The 8631-nt window shown below is 39.9% G+C and overlaps 1 protein-coding gene across 2 annotated transcripts in view; it reads left to right on the top strand.

Moving 5' to 3' along the window:
• Positions 1-7723: 7723 nt before the first annotated feature.
• Positions 7724-8631, top strand: part of BAZ2B (bromodomain adjacent to zinc finger domain 2B) — a 168841-nt gene continuing 167933 nt past the window's right edge. For both annotated transcript variants that reach the window (XM_050899489.1, XM_050899490.1), the window contains exon 1: positions 7724-7797. The gene's annotated coding sequence lies outside the window, so the exon portion shown is untranslated. The remainder of the gene's footprint in view (positions 7798-8631) is intronic.

Genomic DNA, 8631 nt, shown 5'->3' with positions numbered 1-8631 from the left:
AATTTTCACTAGTAAGGAAAAGGTCCTTTTCATGCTTGCTTTCATATCAAGAAATGCTAGTTATTTGATGTACGAAACAGTGTAAAATTTCCTTAATACATGTTTCAATCCTTTCAGAAACACTTTTGAAAAATATTCAAGTTCTGATAGCTGCAATAATAATTTCTAGATCTGTAGTTCAGCACTCTGCAGTCCTGAAAGAAGACTGATCTGTATTTGGGTTATGTTGTGCCATGCATGGTGATGATGTTCTGAGGGTTCTAAGTGAGTGTGAAGAGTTGAGAAATCAAACTGATGATGCAGAAAATGTGCTCAGATTAAGAAATAGTGGATTAGCAAGAGTTTCTGAAAGCATGGAGATAGGATAAACATTTTTTAAAAAGTGGCAATAGTCAGTATTGCATTCAGGAAGAATACTTCTGAACTCTTCTACAAACTGTATTATTATAAACCAAATTCCTAGAAAACAATCAGTTTCTGGAATGTGTATTTCTTTACCAACATGTACGACTAACCTTAGTACAAAACTCTTCCTAAAAAGTTTTTGTCTAGTGTTTGGAAGGTGGAACTTTGTAGGACTTCGAATCACAAGCTTATGATTTCAGCTCTTAGTTCTGTCTACCTCGATCCTTATCTACAAAAAGGACATAATCATTAGCAGTTTTCAAATTTAAGGGTTACTGTTTGTGAGGCAATGAAGAAAGAACAAGTAAATATAACTTTTAAGGATCATTGTAGAATTTACCTTTGAATCTAGCTCTCATCTAGAATAGCATTTATGACATGGGGAAAAATGAAATACACTAATTGGTTGATTCTGTTATGCTAAGGACATTCTTTGGACATTAGACCCATGTCCTCTGTGTTTCTTTCACTTAATAGTATTGTTGGAAAAGCCATTATCCCAATGGCTGAAGAGATGAGTCAGAGCACTTTGATGTATTGCGTACTTTGTCTTAAATTACTTCACCAGTTATTGTATCCGCCATATTTAATCAAATCAATGAAGTTATCTGCAATGATACAGTATCAGATTAAGTTAAATCATTTTCTGGGAAGAAGCAGTTAATAGAGCCTTTTGTAACTGAAAGGTACCAGGGGTTAATTTGATCAAACACGCACGTGTATGTTGGATGAATGGTATTTTAGGATGTTGGTTTTTTTTCTTTATGAACATGGTTTTGTAAATTCATCCAACTTATCCTCCAGGTTAGCTTTCTTGCAGTTATCCTTCTTCTGTTTCATACATTTTCTATTTTATGGATGCATCACCAAGTTCTTAAAAGATAAAAGTGTGTTTATAATGTCTTTAGCAACATTATCTGTAAACACAGTAATGATAAGACTAAGAGCAGAGTTAGAAGCCTAAGAATCTGAACTGCATAAGCAAAGACAGTTTGCGCCTCAAAACTAAAGGTTTTCCAGGCACCAGAGATCTTAATCAAATAAAATTTGGCCAGCATGCATCTCTTTAAAAAAAGAAAAACAAAACACCAAAACCCAACCAACCAACAAAAAACATTTCTGTTGTGTCACAGTATTGGCAAGTGTTGAAAATAAATTCTGCATTATTCTTGTTAATATACTAAAAATCTGCTAGGCAATATGTATAAATTCGATGTAGCTTTAAAGGTAGCCAACTGCATACTATTTTGTGGATACAACTATTTAAAGTACACTAAAGGTAACTTATCTTTAATAGCCCAAGTGCAACTTGAATATGTATATACTGACAAAGTAACTTGTCATAGCTTCTTTCAGTGCATACTGTACTATATATGCAGTAGTAATATGCTGTGCTTTCAAATTAAGTTAATGGACAATTAACGAAGAGTGTGCTGAACTTTTTGCAAGAGTTCTTAATCCTTGTGACCTGGCCAGATTCCAAGTTGGCTAATTACATAAGTTTATTTCCTGCTTAGCTATAGTTTAATAAGAGATGCCATCACTTCCTGTCCTAAACTATTGTGTAGTCTTGTCTGCTGTGTAACAGCTGTTGTACTCCGCCCTGAAAGAGCTTCTTTTCACTTGTGGGTGTAATTACTACAGTTCCACACTAAATTTTGAGGTGGCCTTTTTTGAATGCTTGTGGTTAAAGAAGCAACAGGAGGAAAAAAAACCAAACCCACGCTATATCCTTTGATCAGAGAAAACTCAGCTTTAATTTTGGTCCAGAAAAAAGAGAGCTTCATAGACATAAAGAAAATTAACCAAGCTATTTTATAAGGTATTTTGTAGAGTTATACAGGGAAGGGGAAATACCAAATATGCCTAAATAGCAAAAAGCATCTGATTTTTTGGAAGAAGATAAAAATGAACTGGATTTGCAAGTTAGTATTTCCCTGTCTTATTTCTTATAAAAGACTTAGAAAAATAATTATACAAAGAACCCCTGATTTTTTGTTTCTACATATCTCTTTTGGTCACTTTATTTTGCAAAGATTTTGATAGAACAATGTGTGCTCTCATGGTAATAAGATTTTCAGTGCCTTAATTGCTAACATTACTGTTGGTGAGGCTGGTGTTTTTCCAGTCAAAGAGAAACAAGTAGCCTAAGTCCTTTCTAACGTAGAAGTATTTTATTACACAACTGAAAAATTTAAAATAAGCTTATTTCTCATTCATTCCAAGGGTCAAAATTAGATCCTGGGTAACTGGCCCAAACAACTTGCAGTTGAAAGCACTCACTCTAGTACTTAGAATCAAACATTAGTTCTGAGTACAAGACAGAGCCATATATTTTGACTGTAAAATGGAATGAGAATACCAGTATAGAGGGGACATAGTGAAGAATATTTTTTTATCTATCTACTTTTAAAGGGTTGTTAGTTTAATTGTTTAGAATGAGCTGACATTTCTCATTGTTAGTGATTAAATTGGTTAATAAAAATACTATTTTTGTTCACACTTGGGGCTTTCGGATGGGAGAAGACGTGAAAGAGATGCTGGAGGAGCTATACAAGGCAAGGTTGGAGTATGAGACACTGCTAAAATGGGGTTGGCAGAATAAATCATAGATTTCTCTATCTTTTAAGAAGAGCAGAAGTACCCTTTAACAATTGAGGACTGAAGGGAAATAAAATAACTCGTAACTAATTTTGTCTATTTCACAGTGAGATGTGTGATAAGAGGAGTGCACTTTCTAGTAAGTGTATTTGGTAAGTTGTCTGTAACATAGGCTGATGCAGAAGCTCCTTAAGGAAGATTTTTAGGCTTTGATAGTATGCGTGAAGTTGCAGTCTAGATTCTTTCCGATCCTTTGGAAGTTCTTATTTTGGCCCTTGTTCAGATCATCTGACTTCAAATCTGTATTTTCTGCAAACAGTTATGGCTGTTCTTCTGCGGATTCATTTGCCTCAGCACCTTTGCAAAGCTTTCGAAGAAAAGCTACCTACATACTGATTTTCAGCAATTAAACAGCATTTCTTAATGGAAGCAACTTAGTAGTGAACACATCAATCCAGTTGCAAAGCTATTACATTTGTTTTATATTGTATATAAACTTATTTGTGCTTTTAAAGATTCCTTGGCCTTTTGTACTTCTAACCTCTTTCATTAGACTGAGAAGTAGATCCTCATTTGGCCACTCTAGGATGACATAATAAAACCAGGGGTGTAAGAGCATAGAGCCAGGAGTACTTAGACATGTTAAATTGTATAAATAGCCATCAGAGAGTGGTAGCATAACCTCTGCGATGCCGACAAGTCTCTGTAATGAGAATAAACTTCCTAAACACAGAGTAAATTCAGCAAAAAGGCTATGCTTTTAACTGGTTTACACTGTTATTACTTTTGAATGTAATGTTTTAAAACATAGATTGCACATCAAAATTGAATGATATATTCAGTTTTTAATGAAAATCAACCTTTCTATTTTTTTATTAATAGCATGCATTAAATGCTGTTTCTACCCTTCATCAGAGGAATGACTAGTCCTACTAACCTTGCAAAAACTTTGTTATTTTTTTCTTTGATGATAACTTTCTGCTGGTCCTCACTGTGTGTCAAATCTGTCTTAATATATTTTATAATAATGAAATACATGCTTTGCAAACACTACTCCAGGACATCTGTTAACAGAGGTATATAGTGTGGCTTCTAGCCTCTAGTGAATACTGCATAGCCTTTTAAAACACTTTCAAAGACTTTTTGTTTGTTTAGGTGGATAAGAAGGTCTGCCTAGAATAGACCATATTACAAGATCAGAGTCTGGAAATGTTTGTGTGGATTTTACCTTTACTCACTGACCTTAGAGTGTTGCCCCACAAACAGCTGAATTGCTGCCAATGAAGGGTTGTAAACCTGTGCTGTTAACCTGTGAATAGGGGTGGAGAAGAGAGGAACCTCTTAAACTGGCTTTGCCTTTGGGGAGATCATTACAGTGAACTCCACCTACATAGTCTCACAGGAATTTTGGGCTTGACCTTCCAGACATTTATGTATGGTACGTAAATGGTCCTGGTCACATCAGTATAATTATTCAAATGTGTAAGGTTACATGTCTGTAAACATAGAGCTTACTTGATTTTATTTCTGTTTTCTCCCAATTCAGCAATTAAGTTTACGAATGCATTGGTGGGTGCAACTAGTTAAAGAAATATTAATGATAGGGTCAATAAGCATAGCAGAAAAGACAAAAGGAACTACAAAACAATACTCTGACATGGTATATTGGGGTTTTTTTATGGCACTTACACTGGAAGCCTGAAAAGAATGCAAAAGCTAACTATATTTGTAATTAATTCATCGTACAAAGACAGCAAAAGAAACAAGAAACCTGTTTTTGTAGTATACATGCTGCAGTTTGAATTTGCCTTTTTTTAAATTGAGAATTACAGCTTTAATATTGCCTGGGGGAGAACAGCCAAATTTGAAAGCTAGGAACCCTTCTGATGTAATAGTTAATCACTTTAAATGTATCAGTAGCATCCACTAACAACAGCTTCTGTTGAATAAGCATATTAAAACAAAGGAATTGTTAATACATTTTTAAACCCTTAGTAAGTTTTGCAGTAGTAAAACTGATTTGTTTGTGACCAATGGAAAAACAATACCTTTTTAAACATATTTTGGTGTAGACTATAAAACATTATGTAGTTACCTAAAACTATTTTAAATTGTTGACTGAAGGCAAAATTAATATTCAGTGCAATGAGAAAGATATTGTTCATATTTTGATGTCAAATATATCCCAGTGGTTTAAATTTGAATAGTTGATTGAACTTTGTGAAGAGAAGTATGTGTTGGGGCCTGTGGTTCTGTATTCAAGTTGATTAAATTCTGTCCTGCTGAGTATTACAGAAAACAAAGATTACATAATGTTGTCCAAACATACACGTCTATTTTTCACAAGATACTATGGTTTGGCTTATTAACAGCAAAAAATATATTTAGAATGGTTATTTAGAGTAGTCGTAATAATAATAGATACTAGAATTTATTTTAAAGGTTACAAGCAGAGATTAAATATGTATGTAACAGCCAGTAAATTTGATAGTGAATTATCTAAATCCATTGTTTGTTTCCCCTTTTAAAATCCTGTTATCTCCTAAGTGACAATATTGTTGTCTTGGAAAATGCATGAGTTTTTGATGCATAACATTCTGAGCAAAACAGCTATTTATTGTACCCATACTCATTCTTATCCCACACTCTTTTTTCAAGACCATTATTAGTAAATTTTGAGGTTAGAGAGGTACTGACCCAATCAAACATGTACAGAGCTTGGCCTCCGAGTTAATTAAATACGGGTTAATAACATATTATAAGGAAATCATTGTCCTTATTACAGTTATTAGGTAGTTAGTCAAATTATAGCTTCAAAGGAATGCAGAGCATGGAGAACTCAGGACTAAATTATGCATTTGAACCTTAGGCCAGCTTTTACTGTTGAGACAGTTTGCTGCTAAAAGAAATTGTGTGTCATTGAAATTAAATGCCTTTCTGGGGATGGAAGGTTCCAGTTTTTAATGAAATTACTGAGTGTGCTGTAGTGAAATGATTAAAATCTGTATTCCGGGAATGTGGCGGACAAAAAAATCAATAAATGCTAGCAAACCCTTGCTGCTGGATGTGAATCCTGGGAATGAAATAAACTAGTACAAAAATAATAATTAAAAACATATCAGCACATTAATGTATTTAGCATGAGTCTCATGAGACATCATCTTCACTAATTTTTAGCATACATTTTACTGTGTAATGAGAAGCTTTCTTTTCTCATATCCGTATTAGGCAGCATTTTTGCCCTTCCCCCAATGTTCCTGCATTGCAATCATTGTGCTTGCACTTATTATGTTACAAATGACCGAGGTAAGGCTGACATTCTCATTGCATGCAAAAAGAGCTAGTCTGCCAAGCTTTTTTTTTTTCCCTAATGAAGCAGCTTTGTGAAATCTCCCCATGTGTTAATACTAATGAAGATCCTCCAGCACAATTAAAATCACAGCCAGTGGCTGAAGAGGAAACAGAAAACAATGGCATCTCTCTACATATGCATATTTCTTTATGCTGAGATCAGCTTTATTTAGAAATAAGGTTGATTTTTAAAATGCTTGTATGTAGCATTTAACAAGGTTAACAAGCGGTATGTATTCTTGAATTCTGCAAATATTTTTACTAGCTCATACTGAAATCACTTAGATCTTCTTCATTGCACTGTGGTATAACTTTAAATCTATAGTGTTACGGTTTATAGGGAGCAGTCCTTTGGCTCTTGAAGTGTACTTTAACCCTGCCTGAGTTTGAGACTATGCCAAAGAAAGAAAAAAGAGGAGGATACCATGTGTGTAGTTTGAAGGGTTGGTGTAGGGAAGCACAGCTTTTACTTTTTTACAAACAACTTGTCTAGGTTGTTTCAGGCAGGGCGAGAACATTGGTATTTAAAAGAGGTACTGTATTATTTTTTTTTAAATTCTTGTGTGAGTAGCTGGTGAATTTTAATTCTTCCCCATAACTTCAATTCCCCCACCCTTGTTGCCTGTTTTACTTGAATTTAATTTATCTAGTTCTTCCAGAGCATAAAAGTTGAACGTTGCTTCCACTGTGAATTTCTGATTTGCTAGGCTTCTTTAAAATGTCTCCTCTTTCGGAAATGGGTCGCTTCCCCCCCCGCCCCCCCAGTAGATGGCTATTGTTTGTATCACAGATTCTTTGTTGCTATGTTAAAATTTATTTTTTTACCTGAACTTAATCTGCAGTGTAAGAATTAATTTAGGTGCTTAAGGTGGGCAACCGTGTTTCTCCCCCGATCGATAAAGTCCTCATTAAAAAATGACCAAATGGAGACTTGCATCCTTTTGTCGTTGTTTGAAAATCACGAACTGTTCATAACTTTTTCCAAACAAAAAATGACTGTACAGAGTGAGTGTGAAGACCGCGCTTGGGAAGCCGGAATGCAGCTCGCTCCCCTGCTCCCTTTAGGAGCTGATAGGTCATTTATTACCGGGGCTGGAACGAGATAAACAATTCTCTCTTTTTCCCGTCTTGTTAACAGCAACTTGCATTGTTGGAGAGAGAAGAGCCGGGCTGGTTGACGTCACTTTTGGTTGCTGAAGCTGAATAAACCTTGAGGAGGGATCGGCTCAGCCTGGCGCGGCGGCGAGGGGCACGGAACGGCCGGCACTGCGCCCGCCGCGCGCGCGCGCGCACCCACCACCCGCGCGCGCGCCCGCTCCCCCGCCCCCTCCCCGAGCTGCGTTAGACTCCGGAGAGCGCCGGGAAGGGACGGCCTCCCGGCACACACGCCCCGGCCTTCCGCCACCTGAGACGCAGGCAGCGCTCTCCCGAGCCGCGGAGGTGAGTTACAGCCGCTCCTCCCGCTCGGGTGGAGAGCGGGGAGAGTTTTTCTTCAAGATGCGCACCTAAGACGTTACAGCGTTTTGCCGCGCCGAGCTCGTGCTTGGGTTTCCTAGCTTAGGCTGCGTCCGCCTCACTGGCCGTTCCCCTGCCGGTGCGTATCGCCTCTTTGTTGTAGCGGGCCGGCCGCGTCTCCGGGTGCGAGTGCGGGTCCCGCCATGGGGCCCTGCCCGGGCAGCGCTGCGGCCGGGAGGCGGAGGGGCGGCGGGGAGGCGAGTCCGGGGGAAGTGGCCGGGCCCGGGGCGTCTCGAGACGGGACGGCCCGGGTCTCAAGCGATTTTAAACTTTACTCGTGGCCGCAAGCCGGTCCCTTGGCCGGGCGGCGCCGGTCACGTCTCTGCCGGCGGTCGCCCGCCGCCTCTTGGGCGGCGCAGCGGCTGGCGGCGGCCGCCGGGGCGGCTCTTTTGTGTGGCGCGGCGCGGTGCGCTCCGCGCCGGCCCTCCCGCCCCTCTTGTCCGCCGCCTGCGCTCCGGCTCTCCTCTCGCCGCCGCCGAGCTGCCTCGCTCTCCTCGTCCGGCGCTGGCCCGCCGGCGGGGGCTGTCAGGCCGGCCCAGGCGTGCCAGCCGGCAGTGCGCGGGCGCGGAGCGGCGTGAGGCGTTCGGCGGCGCCGGGCGGAGCGGCCGCTGGGAAGGGGACGCGGAGAGCCGGCGGGAGCACGCTCTGCCTCTTTACGGGCGTCCCCTGGCCTGCGCGTACCGTTGCGCTCCCGAACGCGGGTGCGTAGGTGTACCTCACTCCGCGGTGTGCGCTAGCTGGGCGGCGGGGTGTGGGGCG

The sequence above is a fragment of the Gymnogyps californianus genome, chromosome 7 (assembly GCF_018139145.2).
Source record: "Gymnogyps californianus isolate 813 chromosome 7, ASM1813914v2, whole genome shotgun sequence".
Classification (NCBI taxonomy): Eukaryota; Metazoa; Chordata; class Aves; order Accipitriformes; family Cathartidae; genus Gymnogyps; species Gymnogyps californianus.
The sequence above is the reverse complement of the archived record's forward strand: the minus strand, read 5'-3'. Positions and strand labels throughout refer to the sequence as shown.